Source organism: Mesoplodon mirus (assembly GCF_964341445.2).
Source record: "Mesoplodon mirus genome assembly, chromosome: 7".
Lineage (NCBI taxonomy): Eukaryota > Metazoa > Chordata > Mammalia > Artiodactyla > Ziphiidae > Mesoplodon > Mesoplodon mirus.
The window spans coordinates 97,258,723-97,274,156 of NC_138983.1; the positions used below are offsets into that span (position 1 = coordinate 97,258,723).

Here is a 15,434-nt window from a genome sequence, read left to right on the forward strand (position 1 = left end):
CAGACCCTTTGCAGTTCCTGCCAGTTCTGTGCATTACCCCTTCTCCAGGGCAGGGGGTGGCGGGGGGGCAGAACCTGACACATAGTAGGTGCTTGGGAAACACTTGCTGAGTGAATGAAAATACAAAGGACACCTCAAAGCAAGTCAGTACAGCCAGCTGGCTAGGAAGCTTTGATAGTAACTACCTTTCATTTTTCCTGTCAGTATCTAGCTTAGATGACTCCTTGGAAAACCTAAATTCTATCTCTTTAGCTTTTGGATTGGACAATATTTCTCCACCTTCATTTTGCCCTGTGCATCACTTCCTTGCGTGAAAACACTGTCAAAGTAATTTGAATGTGTGGAGCTCTGTGAATTCGTTCTTACTCAGCGCCATGGAGCACCAGCCACAGGAAAGGGCAAAAAGGGCTTCAGTCATCTGCGTTCCCCCGACCACTTTGGATGGCTCAGAATTGGGCTATAGGAGCAAACTTTCTTTTGAGGTTTACAGTGGCCTCAAAGTTCCTTAAAGAAGGGGAGTTCAGGTAAGGGGCGGGTGTGTGTGTGTGTGTGTCTCTGACCATTGGGTGGGTGTTGTCCATAAATCAGGGGAAACAGGGGTTCCTCTCTTAATCCCAGCTATACCCACAGGACATCCAAGAGCTGGTGCCCAGGAGAGGCTTAAAGCTCCCGTGCCGCCTCCCTTGGGGGGCGAGGTAGGGGCTGCACTTAGGAAGGAACGGCTGGTGTTGGGGCACTTTTTCTGGGGTGCTCCTGGCGACCCGAGCCTGGATCAGAGAGTTCGGACTCGGCTGGCGCCGGGTCCCCTGCCTATCCCAACACCCTTGACCTCGCAGGGCTGGCCTCCTCCGGCCCAGGTTTCCGCCCGCCGCCTCCTCGCGCGCCGCTCTCACCTGGCCTGAGGAAGAAGCCCACACCTCGTCCTCTGCCAAGAAGCCCTGACCTCCGCCCTGCCGCCCTCCCGCGGAGTCTCCAGGCGACAGCCCGCAGCCCGCGCGCCCGCCCGGCCTTTGTACGAACGTCGCCACGGCAACGCCATTCTGACGGCCGAGCTGGGAAGGGGCGTGGCGTGCGCGGCGCCCGAGGATGAGGGGGAGGTGCGCTGGCAGCACCCGGCCAATTACAGCCCGCTGCAGCGCTGCGAGCCCTCCCCGACCTGCCCCCTAGAGGTCCCCAGCCCCGTTTCCAGGATGGGGAAACAGGCTCAGTGTTCACAGAAGTAGCTCCAAGTCTTACAGCGGGGAAGGAGCAAACTGGAGAATCCTTCCTACTGACCTTAGCTCTAGGCTCGGTGCGTTGAGGAGGGGGTGGTCAGGCGTGGGAGGGTAATGGAGCTGAACCACGAGAAGCCTGGAGGTTAGTCCCCCCCGTCCCACCCGAATCTCTAGTTCTCTCTGTTGTGGAGGAGAAAACAGAGTAAGCTGGGGGACCATCACTTCTGGGGATGGGGGTGGAGATGGGAGATGGGTGCGGTGGAGGGAACACTTCTGAAAGAATGGAAGATTCTCCCACGTGCTAGGGAAGGGGTATTTACAAGCCCACAGCCTTACTGTTCCTGTCCTTCCCTGTCAAAACTCGCGTTTATTCATTCATGTGTTCTTTACTTCTACAAACATCACCTGAGTCCCTACAAGGTCAGACGGTGGCCCCAGTGTTGACCTGGATCAGATCCTTAAGAAATCCCCCCGCACCCCCCATGGGCACGGGGCTGGGGGGATGGAGCGTGTGGAGAAGACATGCAAATGCCAACTATCTCCCCTCACCCCATGTCACCTCTTTTCAGATCAGCCCCTTCTGTCTGGGAGCAGAACAGCCCTGCTGACTACCTACAGAATGCCTCATTTCCCTGCCAGGAAATGACGGACAAGGTGCCCCAAGACAAACTCAAAATATTCATCTGAGAAAGATGAAAGATGGCAGACTCCACTCTAGTCAATTAGAAGAAGATATAAGAGAGAAAAATCATGGAAATCGATATGGGATGGAATATATGGTAAAGATGCTCCCACATGCCTAGAGGCTCTTAGAAATGCACATTCCCTGGCACAGACCTCAGAGATTATGATTAAGCAGCTCTGGAGCATGGTCCAGGAATGAATTTGTTGCATTCTTGCAAATTCCTTGTGCATTTGTTAAAAGCTTGGCAAAACCTCAGGACTTTTTCAACCCTGCAGTTGAATCGCAGAGCCCTCCCAGAACTTTTCCCTAGAAATCTCTTCCAGGCCCTCAGTCAGCCTGGAAGGTTCTGCCTGGGTTAGTTCCATTCGACCAGAAAGACCTTAGGAATGTATGAGGAGTGACCACAGAGGCCGGGGCCCTGAGTGGTAACTTCAGAGGAACAGAGAGGGTCAGGCTCAACTCTCCAGGCACATTTCTGCCTCAGGGCCTTTGCAGTTACTGTTTCTTCTCCCTACCAGGCACTTCCCCCAGGGATCTCCTTCAGCTCCTTTAGATTTTTACTCAAGTATCACCCTATTTAAAAGGGTCTTGGAATTCCCTGGCGATCCAGTGTTTAGGACTCAGTGCTTTCACTGCCCGGTTCGATCCCTGGTCGATCCTGCAAGCCCCATGATGCCACCCAAAAAAACAAAACAAAACAAAAAACACCCCCCCAAAAACATGAATAACAAAACAAACACCTCACTCTATTGCTCTTCCCTTCATCTTACCACTCCTCTAACATGCTATTTATTTAGTTTTCTTCTCTTATTTGTTGTCAGTCTCCCCACTCCCAACTCCCCCCTGCCCCCAACTTAAGCTCCATGAGGGCAGGGATTTTTTTCTCTTTTGTTCACTGCTGTATCACCAGTACCTAGAACAGTGCCTGAATGAACGAATGAGTGAATGAACAGGGGCAGCCCTTGCCACCCGCCCACAGCCTTGCCTCCTACTCTTGAGCTGCTGAGCTGAACTGTCCTTACCCCAGGACCTAGGCTTCTGTAGCCTTGGCCCTCCCCAGCCCCACCCCCATCTCCATGCTTGTCTTCAGTCTCATCAACATGAGCACAGAACGCAACCCTGCTCACTGCCAGCCAGACCCTATGGAGCCCATCCAGGCCAGCCTGGAGCCGGAGCCGCTCATGGCCCCCTGATAGGCTTGGGAGAGCATATGTTGCCATTAGTCCATCTCTCCATGAGGAAATACTAAACGGAGAACAAAGCTGACATTCAGGCTCACTGGAGCAGAAATTGCCAAATCTTGATTGGATCCTGCCGCTCCCCACAGGATGCCACAGTCATCTCAAAGGGTGTGTGAAAGTCTTAAAACCCAGTTCCATGTCATCCACTTAAATTTCAAAAACAGAAACTAAAATACCCCAATAACTCATGCCTTTATCATAGCATGTCCTGGGCTGAGTGAGAGTTGTACTTTGCAATGATAGGGTGATCAAAATACTGCACCTGGGGAATTCCCTGGCGGTCCACTGGTTCGGACTTGGTGCTTTCACTGCCATGGCCCGGGTTCAATCCCTGGTGGGGAAATTAAGATCCCGCAAGCCACACGGCATGGCCAAAAAAAAAAAAAGAGGTTTCTAGCTTATATGGGCTCCTTGGTGATGCCTGTAATCAATCAATCTTATTGAGCTCTGGGTGGCTACCAAGGCTGTACTGTATCTCAATCAACATCAGGATGCTGGTGTCTGAAAGGCCTGGGTCCATGTCCCAGCTTTGTCATTCCCAGCTGTCCTCCTAATACTGGAGCGAGTGATGTTAACTCCGGGCTTTCCACCCGCAGGGCACTGTCCCAGTCCTTCCTGTGGATCATCTCATTTAATCCTCACCATAACCTGGGGCAGTAGGTGTGTATGAAACACCTGGAACAGGGAGCTCTGCAGAGAAATGCTCAAAAATGTCGTGATGGGTATTATTTCTATCACATCACTCCCACTTGAACAGGAAAATAAGGCTCAAGAGACATGGAGGTATGTGACCAAGGTGACACAGCCAGAAAAGGATTTGAATCTAGATGACTGTGATGGGAAGGTATTTTCCCCGGGGACCACAGGTGACAGGTGTCACAGCCACGAGACACCCATGCTCACCACCTGCTTTCCCTCAGCCCTGAACAATCTGGGCTTCTGGCTGTCCTGAAGTTTGGGCAGTGCCTGCAGCAAGAGAGGGAGGGAGCTGAGGCCAGGAGGGGGTAGCTGGGGCTTGCCAGGGACCTCTCCTGCCACCCACTGGGCTTCTTTCCTGCAGGACCTCTGCCCCATAAAATCTCATTGGGCCGCAGTTACCTTCCCTGGGCTGTCCTTGACTGGGAGAGCCCATCCACTGTGCCCCCTCCCCAGATCTGCTTGTTGTCCCCTGCATTCCAACAAGAAATGAATGCTGGCCTCCTGCCTGGAAGAGGTAGGGGGCTTGCCCAGCCTTTAAGGGGTAAGAGAGAGCCAGGGAAAGAGCTGGAACAGGAGAAAGGGAGTGTAAAAGAGAGAGAGAGCGCTCGAAGATCAGGAAGTAGCTAAGCTGTTGAGTAGGTGTCAGATGGGAGAGCAAAGGGCCATTGGAGGCTCCACAGTCCATTCATAACCTGACGCTATGGGCTAAGGAAATGCAGGTTTTTATACACACACACACACACAGGTTCACAAAAATAAATTCAAACCACAAAATCACAGCTGGTCACTGAGGCCTTCTGCAGCCGTGCTCACCCCCTTCCCCTGTCAGTAAATGAGAAATCACCCAGGTGTTTTCTCAGATAGAGACAAGGCTGGTTGGGACATTCATCTCTTGCAAATCAGAGCTTTGCCAGGGGGCTTCCCTGGTGGCGCAGTGGTTGAGAATCTGCCTGCCAATGCAGGGGACGTGGGTTCGAGCCCTTGTCTGGGAGGATCCCACATGCCGCGGAGCAACTAGGCCCGTGAGCCACAACTACTGAGCCTGCGCGTCTGGAGCTTGTGCTCTGCAACAAGAGAGGCCGCGATAGTGAGAGGCCTGTGCACCGTGATGAAGAGTGACCCCCGCTTGCCACAACTGGAGAAAGCCCTCGCACAGAAACGAAGACCCAACACAGCCAAAAATAAATTAATTAATTAATTTTAAAAAATTAAAACAAAAACAAAAAACAACTCTCTCTAAAAAAAAACAACAACACAGAAAAAAAGCTTTGCCAGGGAGGTCAGTCTGTATGTTCTGTTTGAAAACTGCAGATGAAGGGTGCTGATCCCACCTCTGATCGGCCTGGTTTCGTTTGTTTGTTTGTTTTATTCTGTCTGTACCTCACTTCTCTCACCTGTAAAATGGAGGTAATAACAGCATTGACTGTAAAGACCACATGGGTTAATATGTGTGAAGTAGTAAACTGTGCCCGATACCACAGACTCCTTCTGTGAATGTCCGCGTTGCTGTCTGTCTGTTTGCTTGTTTTTGTTGCTTTCTTGATGATGTGGGAGGACAGCACCATCTCAACCCGATCACAGCCATCCTGGGGAGAGCTTTGATTTGCATCGTCTCAGTCCCAACCCAGAGCAAACTTGACCTCAGAACACTCGCATATCATCTTGCTTGTTGCCCAGGGACCTTTCTGGGTGTGGGTGTCAGAGGCAGGCTGAGCTCCCCTGATCGCTGCTAGAGGGATTCTGAGAATCCAGCTGGTCTCTGTGGGGTGGCACCTGCAGGACAACTCCATAAATTCGACTTGCAGGCATCCAGGCAAATCAACCTCCACTACTTCTTTTTTTTTGAGATTAACAATGAACCATTATGAATGAGGTGAACCAAACTAGCTAATATTTATTGAGGCTTGTTAGGTACCAGCCGCTATGCCATGCACTGTTTTATTTAATTCTTAGCCCAACCCATTTTACAGAGGCGGGCTCAGAAAAGTCAAGTAACTTGCCCAGTTACAAATCTTGTAAGTGATAGGTCCAAGATTCGAACCCTAGCTGTTGGACTCCAGCATATTGTCTTTTTTGTAAACTTTTGTTTTCAAAACATAATCTACATCTCGAAAAGAACACAACTGATAAGTGTACGCTTGAAGAATTTTCACAAAGTGTATGCACCCACCCTAACCAGAACCCAGAACAAGAAGCAGAACATCACCACCCGCCCCTCCCCTCCGAGAAGACTCCTTGTGCTCACTTCTGGTTAGCCCCTCCCGCTTGTCTGACTTCCAATCATAGATTAGTTCTGCTTGGTTTTGAACTTCATGGAAATGGAATCTTACAGATTCCATTTGCTGCCTGGTTTCTTTCACTCAACTATGTGAGGTTCGACCACGTTGTCTGATGTAGCTGTGGTTCATTCATTCTCACTGCTGCATTGCATTACACTCTGTTATCTATTCCTGCAGAACAAATTATGGCAAACTTAACGGATCCAAAAAACACACACTTATGTCACAGTTTGTGCGGGTCAGGAATCCGGGCACTGCTTAGCTGGGTTCTCTGCTCAGGCCCTCTCCCAGGCTGCAATGAGGGAGGTGGCCAGGGCTGGGGTCTCATCTGAGGGTCAGCTGGGGAAGGATCCTCTTTCCAGTTCATGTGGTGGTTGGCAGGATACAGTTTCCTGAGGGTTGTTAGTTAGTCTGAGGGCCTCACCACCTTGCTGGCTGTTAGCCAGAGATTCTGCACTGTTTCTTGCCATGTGGGCCTCTCCATAAGGTGGCTTGCTTCATCAAAGCCAGTGAGAGTCCATAGAGAGAGTCTCCAGGCAAGATGGAAGTTACAAACTTCTGTAACATAATCACAGAAATGACATGCCCATCACCTTTGCAGCATCTACTGATTAGAAATAAGGTACAGTTCTGCCTATTCTCAAGGGGAGGGGACACAGAGGTGTGAACACCAGGGATAATTGGGGGCCGTTGTGTATGCCTTTTGGTATGCACATGTGCACATATCTCTTGGGTATATATCTAGGAGTAGAATTTCTGGGTCCCACATACGTCCCGCTTTACGAGATTCTGCCAAACATTTTTCCAGAGTGCAGGTACCCTCTACACTCCCTCAGCAGGCTATGAGCTTCCCAGTTAGAGCACATGATTTTAATACACTCCTCCCCTCTCTCCTTACAGAAGGGGTGTTTGAGCTGGGGCTCTTTGGGACGACAGGTCCTAATTCTAGCCCCATGTCAGAATCACTGAATTCCCGGGCCGCTTCGCCAGACATTCTGATCATTTGAGGGCTCAGATACAAACTGGAAGGTCCACTCCATGAAGCGAGGATCCCTGTATCCTTGGTGACCGGAGCAGTACCCGGCAGCAGTACCTGGCAGGTACCAGGGAGCTGGCACTCAATAAATGTTTTTTTGATTAAGTGAATGAGTTTAGGAAATATTGTTCAAGAGATGGGCCCCAGGGCGGGTATAAGCTGCTTAAACGGGAAGGAAACTTTGTTGTGTCTGAGGCTGTGTGCATTTTTCTGGGAAGAGGGCTCAGAACCTCAACCAGGTATGTCCCCAACAAAGGTTAAAGGCCGCTGTGATTGGCTACTGTCCGGCTTAGGTATTTTATCACATGAAGAAAAAACTGGTCCCACGGTAGGAGGCATGGGAACTGTGGACAAGGTCCCATGGTCCTTAGAAGTAAAAAGCGAGACAGTGCTTGCCTGGGGTGGCTCATAAACTGAGACCTTGCTTGTTTTGACCTTTGACCCATGGTAGGTCTTTTGGTACATCTAGCCACTGCCTGGCCTCCTGGGACCCTCCCTGTGTCTGTCTGTTGAACAGAAAATTCCAGAAGGCCTCGGTGCCCTGAGTTTCCATCAGGGGCAAGCCAACATGAGCCCTAGCTTTTGAAAAACCCCTTTCAATCCATAGAAAGCCTCCCAGTTTATCTGGTTTGAAATAACCTCATCCTTTGTCACCTTCTCTCTTGTTTTCTGGAGGTTGCTCAGCGTCTTCCTGCTGTCTGCATTCTTTTCTCATGTGAACAGTGCATCTATTTTGGGCATTTTGTCGTTGTTGTTTTGGGTCATTCCCTTCACACATTTTTTGTATTCCTTTACAGTCAGATCAATCTCATGCCTCTCTAGACATTTCTTCTCAGGTTTCCTCTGAATCATTTCGTTTGGTCTAAATATGTCCAGTGGTTCCTCCTTCCTCACTGCACTCCACATAGACCCTCTCTTTTCCCCGGAACAACTGTTCTTTTCTTTCGAATCCCTGACCCAAATCCTCATCTTTCACCATGTTTTCTGACTTCTCCTAAGAACTGATTGTTTTTTGAAACTTAAGCCTCAAATATCATCCCTTCTAATCTGCGTCTGAATTTGGATCACGGTCAAGAAGCAGGGGAGACAGGAACGTGGCTGCGTAATTAGGATCCTCAGCAGAAGGGCTGAGTGTTCATCGGGGGGGTCAGAGGGGCCTGGGGATGGAGGGAGAGGTATCTTCTTCTGCCTCGGGTAGGGCTTAGGGTGGGGTTGTCAGGAAAGCGCTAAGAAAAAAGGACCCATTTGACTTGAGTTCTGAAGGATGAGTAGGATTTCCGGAGGCAGAGCAGGGAGAGAAGAGGATGGTCCAGGGCAGGAGCAGTGGGAATGGAGGCTAGAAGATGAGTCATCAGAGAAGCTAGGGACAGGAGTACAGAAGGAGAGGGGTGGCCAGGTGCTGAGACCGCAGACTGAAGGTCCATGGTTAGCCCTCAGATATGTTTGTCTAGCTTTCCCAGCGTGTTAAAAGACTTTTAATTAGTTGCTGAATGGAGAGGCCTCTTTCTGTGGAGTGACAGAGAAACCTATTCAAATTGTCTTCAGCATGAATGCAAATTCACTGGTTACCAAAAATGAAAAGTCTAGAGGGAACCTCTGGGTTCAGGCTCAGATGATTTCATGAGGCCTTGGCCTCTCTCCAGCTCTCAGGGTATCTTTGAACCATGTGGATCCAACCTTAGACAGAATCTCTGTATAATGGTCACAAAAAGGCGGCCGAAGCTCCAGCCCTTACATCTTCTCAGCTTTGAATTCCATAGGGAAGGATAAGAGTCTTTTTCCTAAGCTTCCCCCAATGGCCTCACTGCTTCTCATTTTCTCTGGATGGGTCACAAGCCCATTCCTGAGCCAATTATTGTGGCCCAGGAGACTGCTCTGATTGGCTGAGCTTGAGCCAACGTGCCCATCCCTGAAGCCAGAGGTGGAATCAACACCATCTCTGAGAAACTGGACTGAGACTAGGAGAAAGGTGTTGTCCCCAAAGGGGGATCATAATACCATAATATTTTAGAAGAGAGGTGAATTGTTATTAGGTGACAAAAACCAGATGTCTACCACAGTAGCCAACATGTACAGATCATTGACATCTGGATTTATGCCTTTTTTTGGGAAAATGGGAATATCTGGCAATACCTGGACTCTCTTCTTGTATATAGATCAACAATCTGCTGGCGTTGAGAAGAGGCTCCCTCTTTAGATACAGCCTATGTTCTGCCTGCCCAATGCACTGCTCATATTTCCTCTCTGGCTCCTGGAAGCACTTGAATTTTTATTGCCAGCATAATTTGATTCTGTAAAGAAATCTGTTTTTCCCACCAGAATGGAAGAGGCAAATGTACAGGGGTCAAATAGCTCTCCTGTGCTCCCACAAACTCCTGAGGACAAATGCCTGGCCATTTTGATAGTCTCATTCCTTGCTCATTTTAAAAGCCTTCTTTAAAAAAAATATTGAATACATAGTGATTTTAGAATCTGTTATCTGATAATTCCAACATCTGAAGTCTTTGGGTGGGAGTGGCGGGGGGCGGGTCTCAATGTCTTGTTTGTTGTGTCTGCTTACTCTGGCTCATACTGACTTATTGCTTGGATGTTTAGTAATTTGACTGTGATCTCCTTCTTGATTGAACTTAATCTGTGGGAATCCTGAGGGGTCTGATTCCTGGCTGCTTTGCTCTCGGAAGTCTTTTTTGTTTGTTTCAGCTGGATGCCAGGGATGCTAATAACCTCTGAACACTGACATTTATTTCCTCAACTTGGAGTTTTCCCACTGAATACATGGAGTGTAAACTTGAGCCCCAGACCCACGTGGTTACAAACCTTCAGGGTGATCATCATCATCATCAGTATTGTGGCCATTATTAGTTTTCCCCTCCAGAGCCACATTGAAAACTTCAGGTTTTCATAGGCTCCGCTTTCTGAAAGACCAGAAAAAAAAAATTTTAAGCCCTCCTCTTGCCAGGGTGTGGAGCATCTTTGAGGGTGCCAGCTTAATACAGGCATCTTAGACTTGGTTAGCTCACTTTGCAAGGCCCAAGGCTTAATCTCCCGTTTCCTGCACTTATTAAACGCAAATGGCTTCCTCATTTGCTTACGCTTTGGTTGTAGCTCACTCTGTTTGTGTTGTGTGTCTGTATGTTCCTTTGAGATTGCCTACATAAAAATTGTTTTTTATTATGGGATTTTGGAAACACACACAAAACTAGAGAAGCCTGCGATTAACTCCATGTATTCATCATCCAGCTTCAACATTTTCTCAGTGTTCTTTCATTCTTTTTTCTTCCTTTATGAGTTTTTTTCTAGGTTAATTTAAAGCAAGTTGTGTCATTTCACCCATAAAGACATCCTAACTGAAAGGACTTTTTTTCCTTTACATTATCCCCGCCTTGACATGATCACAGCTAAAAATACTTATAATCATTCCTGAATATCATCTAATATTCAGTCCATGCTCACATTTCCTTGATTCTCTCAGAAATATCTTTTTTACTGTTGGTTTGTTAGAATCAGGATCCAGACAATGTCCACACATTACACTTGGTTGTTATGTCTCTGACATGTCTTTAATTCTGTAACAGCAACTCCCCGCCCCTGACCTTTTTTATCCCCCAGCCACTGATTTGTTGGAGAAACTGGGTCTTGTGTCCTGGAGAATATTCACATCCTGGATTTGGCTGATCACTTCCTCTTGGTTTCAGTTAACTTGTTCCTCTTTTCCCCATGTTTCCTGTAAACTAATAGTTAGATCTAGAGGACTGAGGAGATCAAAGTCTTTTTGTTGTCCAGACGCCTTCATAGGCGGTACTGTGTGATCCATCCTGCATCACACAGTGAGCACATAATGTCTGGTCATCCTGTTTTTAACGATATTGAGATTGAATGGTAGGTCCAATGCTAACAGACTGAGCCATCCATTACAACGTCTCCAACGGCTTTTTTTCCCCCAATAATTAACATTTTTAATTTTTCATTATGGTAAAATATACATAACATAACATTTACCATCTTAACCATTTAAAAATATACAGTTCACTAACGTTAAGGATATTCACATTGTTGCTTAACCAACCTCCAAAAACTTTTCATCATGTAAAACCGAAACTGTGTACCCCTTAAACAACTACTCTGCATTTTCCCCTTACCCCAGCCCCTGGCAGCCACCCATCTATTTTCTACTTCTATGAATCTGGCTATGCTAGGGACCTCATATAAGTGGAATCATATGGTATTTGTCTTTTTAGTGACCGGCTTCTTTCACTTAGCATAATATCCTCAAGGTTCATCCATGTTGTAGCATGTGTCAGAATTTCCTTCCTTTTTAAGGCTGAATAATATTTCCTTGTGTGTATATACCTTGTTTTATCCATTCATTTGTAAATGGGCACTGGAGCTCATCCATCAACTTTTTACCTAATAGGTTTAGCATCCTTTGAGGATCATTCCCTGGATCCGTATTTCTTGTGGGGTCACAGAGTTGTGATTTTTTTCTGATTGTTATTCCTTTGGTAATTATTAGCTAGAATCCTTCATCAACCATTTGTTTATTTGTTTATCATAAAATACAGTTGGTTCAGGGAAGGCAGAATAAGAGATTGGTTCTTTCCTCCTATGTGTCATTATTCAAAGAAGCAACTGCCAAAGTGACCAGTGAGTTTTAAAAAATATCATTAGGAGTCTTTGATGTAAACAGTGTAGATGTGTTTTAATCCACTGAACTCATTATGTGGTTTGAGGCTCGTACTATGCCACCTCAGGGGTTCATGCAGGTTGGCTCCCATGTTTTTGTTTTTCCAGGTGGAAACTACGCAGTATTTACTTGGAACCACCTATGTTTGTATTGCATTGGTGTGGTCTTTAGACAAACAACTCTGCCTCTCAGTTTTCCTTCGCTGTACAAGGAAGTTGGACAAAATGAGCTCGAGCACCATTCCTGTTCAAAACTCTCCCTTTTGTAGCATTTTCATTACATAGAACAGTATGGTTTAGTCATTGGATTCTTCCAGTTCTGTGACTGAATGCAGTTACCAACACCTTCCTTTCAGAAACATGAAAATTGCCACCCTGCTGATACTGCTTTTAGTCTACTTCTCCATACTGCATTTTCCCCCAGTAGACTTAAAGCTGTATCTCTCAGTTAGGGATATTTTGCCTCCCAGAGGACTTTTGACAATGTCTAGAGACATGTTGGATTGTCACACCAGGGAGGAGCTACTGGTATCCAGTAGGTAGAGGCCAGGGATGCTGCTAAACATCCTACAGTGCACAGGACGGCCCCCCTCACATAAATGCTCTCCGGCACCAAATATCATTAGTGCCAAAGCTGAGAAACCCTGACTTGAAGAAATCCATAGAGATAAAATCATATTCCTCTTACTTATATGTTTCAGTGAAAGGAAGTACATATAAAAATGTACACATCTGAGAATTCGGCTTTCCATGATGTAGGACAATGAGATCGTCTGTTTTTAACCTACCCTTAGAATTTAGTCATTTGATGTGCATCTCCTTACTGTTTCCCCTTCAATCTTATTTCTGGCTCCTATTCTACTCCTTGAGACCTTTCTATTATTGGCCTGAGGGAAGGTTAATGGACAATTTTTACTGCTTTCAGGTCAATGGAAAAATCTTAGGTCTTAAATTTTTTTTTTAGACTCGGGAAATAAACATCAAAATCAACTTTTATCGTAAATAGCAGTTAGATATTTTTGGTCCCAATTCCTCTTTGCCATTTTAATTCATTGAGTGGATATTTTCAATAAACTTAGCATTACCTTTCAAATTATTGCTCTCTTCTGCTCACAGCATCTCCTGTGAGATGTGTATTCCTGAATCTTTCTCTCTCATGCTTTTGTGCTGATTTAAAAGAACCCACTTGGTGCTAAAATGAATTTATCATTGGCAACTGCTAGAATGGTGTGTCCTTTCCTAATCAAAAAGTCAATTTGTGGGCTCATACTTTGAATCTGATTTTCAAAACAGACAACTAATTTGTCAGAAACAAAAAAAAAATGCAGCTTTTATCTTTTTTGTGGTTGTTGTTCAGCTTTGAAAGAGGCAGCATTTAGATAAGGCAGGTACATTTATTTTTATTTTTGGCTGCGTTGGGTCTTTTTTGCTGCACACTGGCTTTCTCTAGTTGCGGCGAGCGGGGGCTACTCTTCGTTGTGGTGCGCGGGCTTCTCATTGCAGTGGCTTCTCTTGTTGCAAAGCATGGGCTCTAGGCACATGGGCTTCAGTAGTTGTGGCACGCGGGCTCAGTAGTTGTGGCTCACGGACTCTAGAGCACAGGCTCGGTAGTTGTCGCACATGGGCTTAGTTGCTCCGCGGCATGTGAGATCTTCCCAGACCAGGGCTCGAACCCATGACCCCTTCATTGGCAGGCGGATTCTTAACCACTGTGCCACCAGGGAAGCCCAGGCAGGTACATTTATTCACTTGTTTATATCAAGTATTCACACAATTTCTCTTACCAACACATATATTCACAGCTTGTCAAGTTTTACCCAAAAAGTGAAGGAAAAAGCTTGCTATCCCATTATTATATGATTTTTCTCTCTTTTGTGTTTTGTTAAAGTAGATGCTGATGATTTTTCTTGACTGGACATATCATCAAGGATGTTTTCTGAAATAAGTCATCTTGATGATAAACACTAAGGACATTTTCTTGCATTTAAAGTTCCCATGCACCTCTCCAATTTTATACAGTATTGAGCCTAGGTGATCTCTGAGATGCATGCTGTATTGTTTGACATTGGTTCTTTTTTCTGATAAGGAAGACCTATAGCCCAGAAGGCATTTTGCCATAACTTTTGCTTCCCAAATTGTATTCTAGTTGGTTTTGTTGTGGTTATTCACCCTCCATTAGTTCCAAGTATGCTTTTAAATAATCTAAAATTTCTCCAAATCAATTTGAGTTTCTAACTACTACTGACTCTTTTCTTTCCCACAGTTTTTATATTACAATTAAATTCCAGGTTTTAATGCACAGAGTTGGGACTGGAGATAGAGCAAAGGAGAAAGGGAAGAGAAGTCTGTTTATATCATGCCATGGAGAATTTGATTTATAGTTCTGGACTGGGGAGGGATAGGAAAACAGTCTTTGTAAAAGGCTGTTTCTTTAAAGGAAAATGGTAAGTACCACACTCAGACTGGTCTCCAAGAATGATTGTTTCCTGCTTCTTTCTTATGGAACTGACACCGGGTGGCCAGGCTCTCTGATGGGAATCCTCACTGCCCAAGACAATGGATTTTCCTTTGTTCAGGGCAGCATTTTTCAAACTCGGCCCCATTGACTGTGGGGTAGAACAGTTCTTTGCTGTGGGGACTGTCCTATGCATTGGTGGGTGTTTAGCAGAATCCCTGCTCTCCTAGATGCCAGCAGCAGCTCCCCCTCCAGCCACTGTGACTTTGCCAAATGTCCACTGGGGGGCAAACCCAATCCTGGTTGAGAACCACTGATCTGAGGTGAGAACATTCAGTTCTGGCGTTGGCTTGAATCCTTAACAGTGTCACCGCAAGCTGAGAACGTTTTGTCACATGTTGCATCTGGGAGCTGGTCGGCTTGTATCAGCATGTCATCCACCTAACTGCCTTCCTGGAAAGTGCAGAGTTCCAGGGGTCTGATGAGACAGACACATGGCAATCAGGCGGGTTGGTCCCAAGGAAACTCCTGTTGCCAGGGCTACGTTTTAAAGGTGTCTGGTGCACGTGTATACATGTTCTCTCTAGTGGCTTTTCTGGAGAAATTTGCATCTGTGTATTGTGTGCTCGTATTTCCCTATCTTTCCCTCCCTCTCTGGGTCAGCTTGCTTCGCAATGTCCAAGGAGAGCAGGTTTCCTGACGACTACTCTCCTTCAGTTATTGGAGGATCTGAGCCTGATGTGCTGTGGCTCGCTGTCACGTACCATCCCATCTTCAGGCACTCTGGGACATCGCTTCCTAGGCCAGCTGCATTGCTACAAAGACACCGGGGAATGGCTTTCTCCTGTCGGCTCAGCATGAAAGGTGCTTCTGAATGGTCTGACGGTGCCTTGCGAACCACCACCCACACAGGTGGCAAGAACTTTGGAAAGCATCCACCCCTCTGCCATGAGGCTGTCATGAGGGGGTGCAGGCTTCCCATCAGAGGCACACGCTTCCCTGTCGGGGAGTGGACACAGGGGGGTCTGAGCTGGAGGTTCCAGGCGCCTGTGCCTGGCTCATCCTGCACCCATGAACTTGGTTTTACCCCGCTGCCCACCGCCACCACTGCCAGGCGCTGCTGGGCCATCTTAGTGGCTTGC

General features: G+C 46.9%; 1 protein-coding gene and 1 pseudogene across 2 annotated transcripts in view; both read right to left on the bottom strand.

Moving 5' to 3' along the window:
- LOC309808894 (centrosomal protein of 78 kDa-like) overlaps positions 1-15,434 on the bottom strand; it is a 981,446-nt pseudogene that overhangs the window by 767,432 nt on the left and 198,580 nt on the right. The window lies entirely within an intron of this gene.
- The window catches only part of LOC309807680 (interferon regulatory factor 6-like), a 445,413-nt gene that overhangs the window by 374,306 nt on the left and 55,673 nt on the right, over positions 1-15,434 (bottom strand). The gene's annotated exons all lie outside the window — the stretch shown is intronic.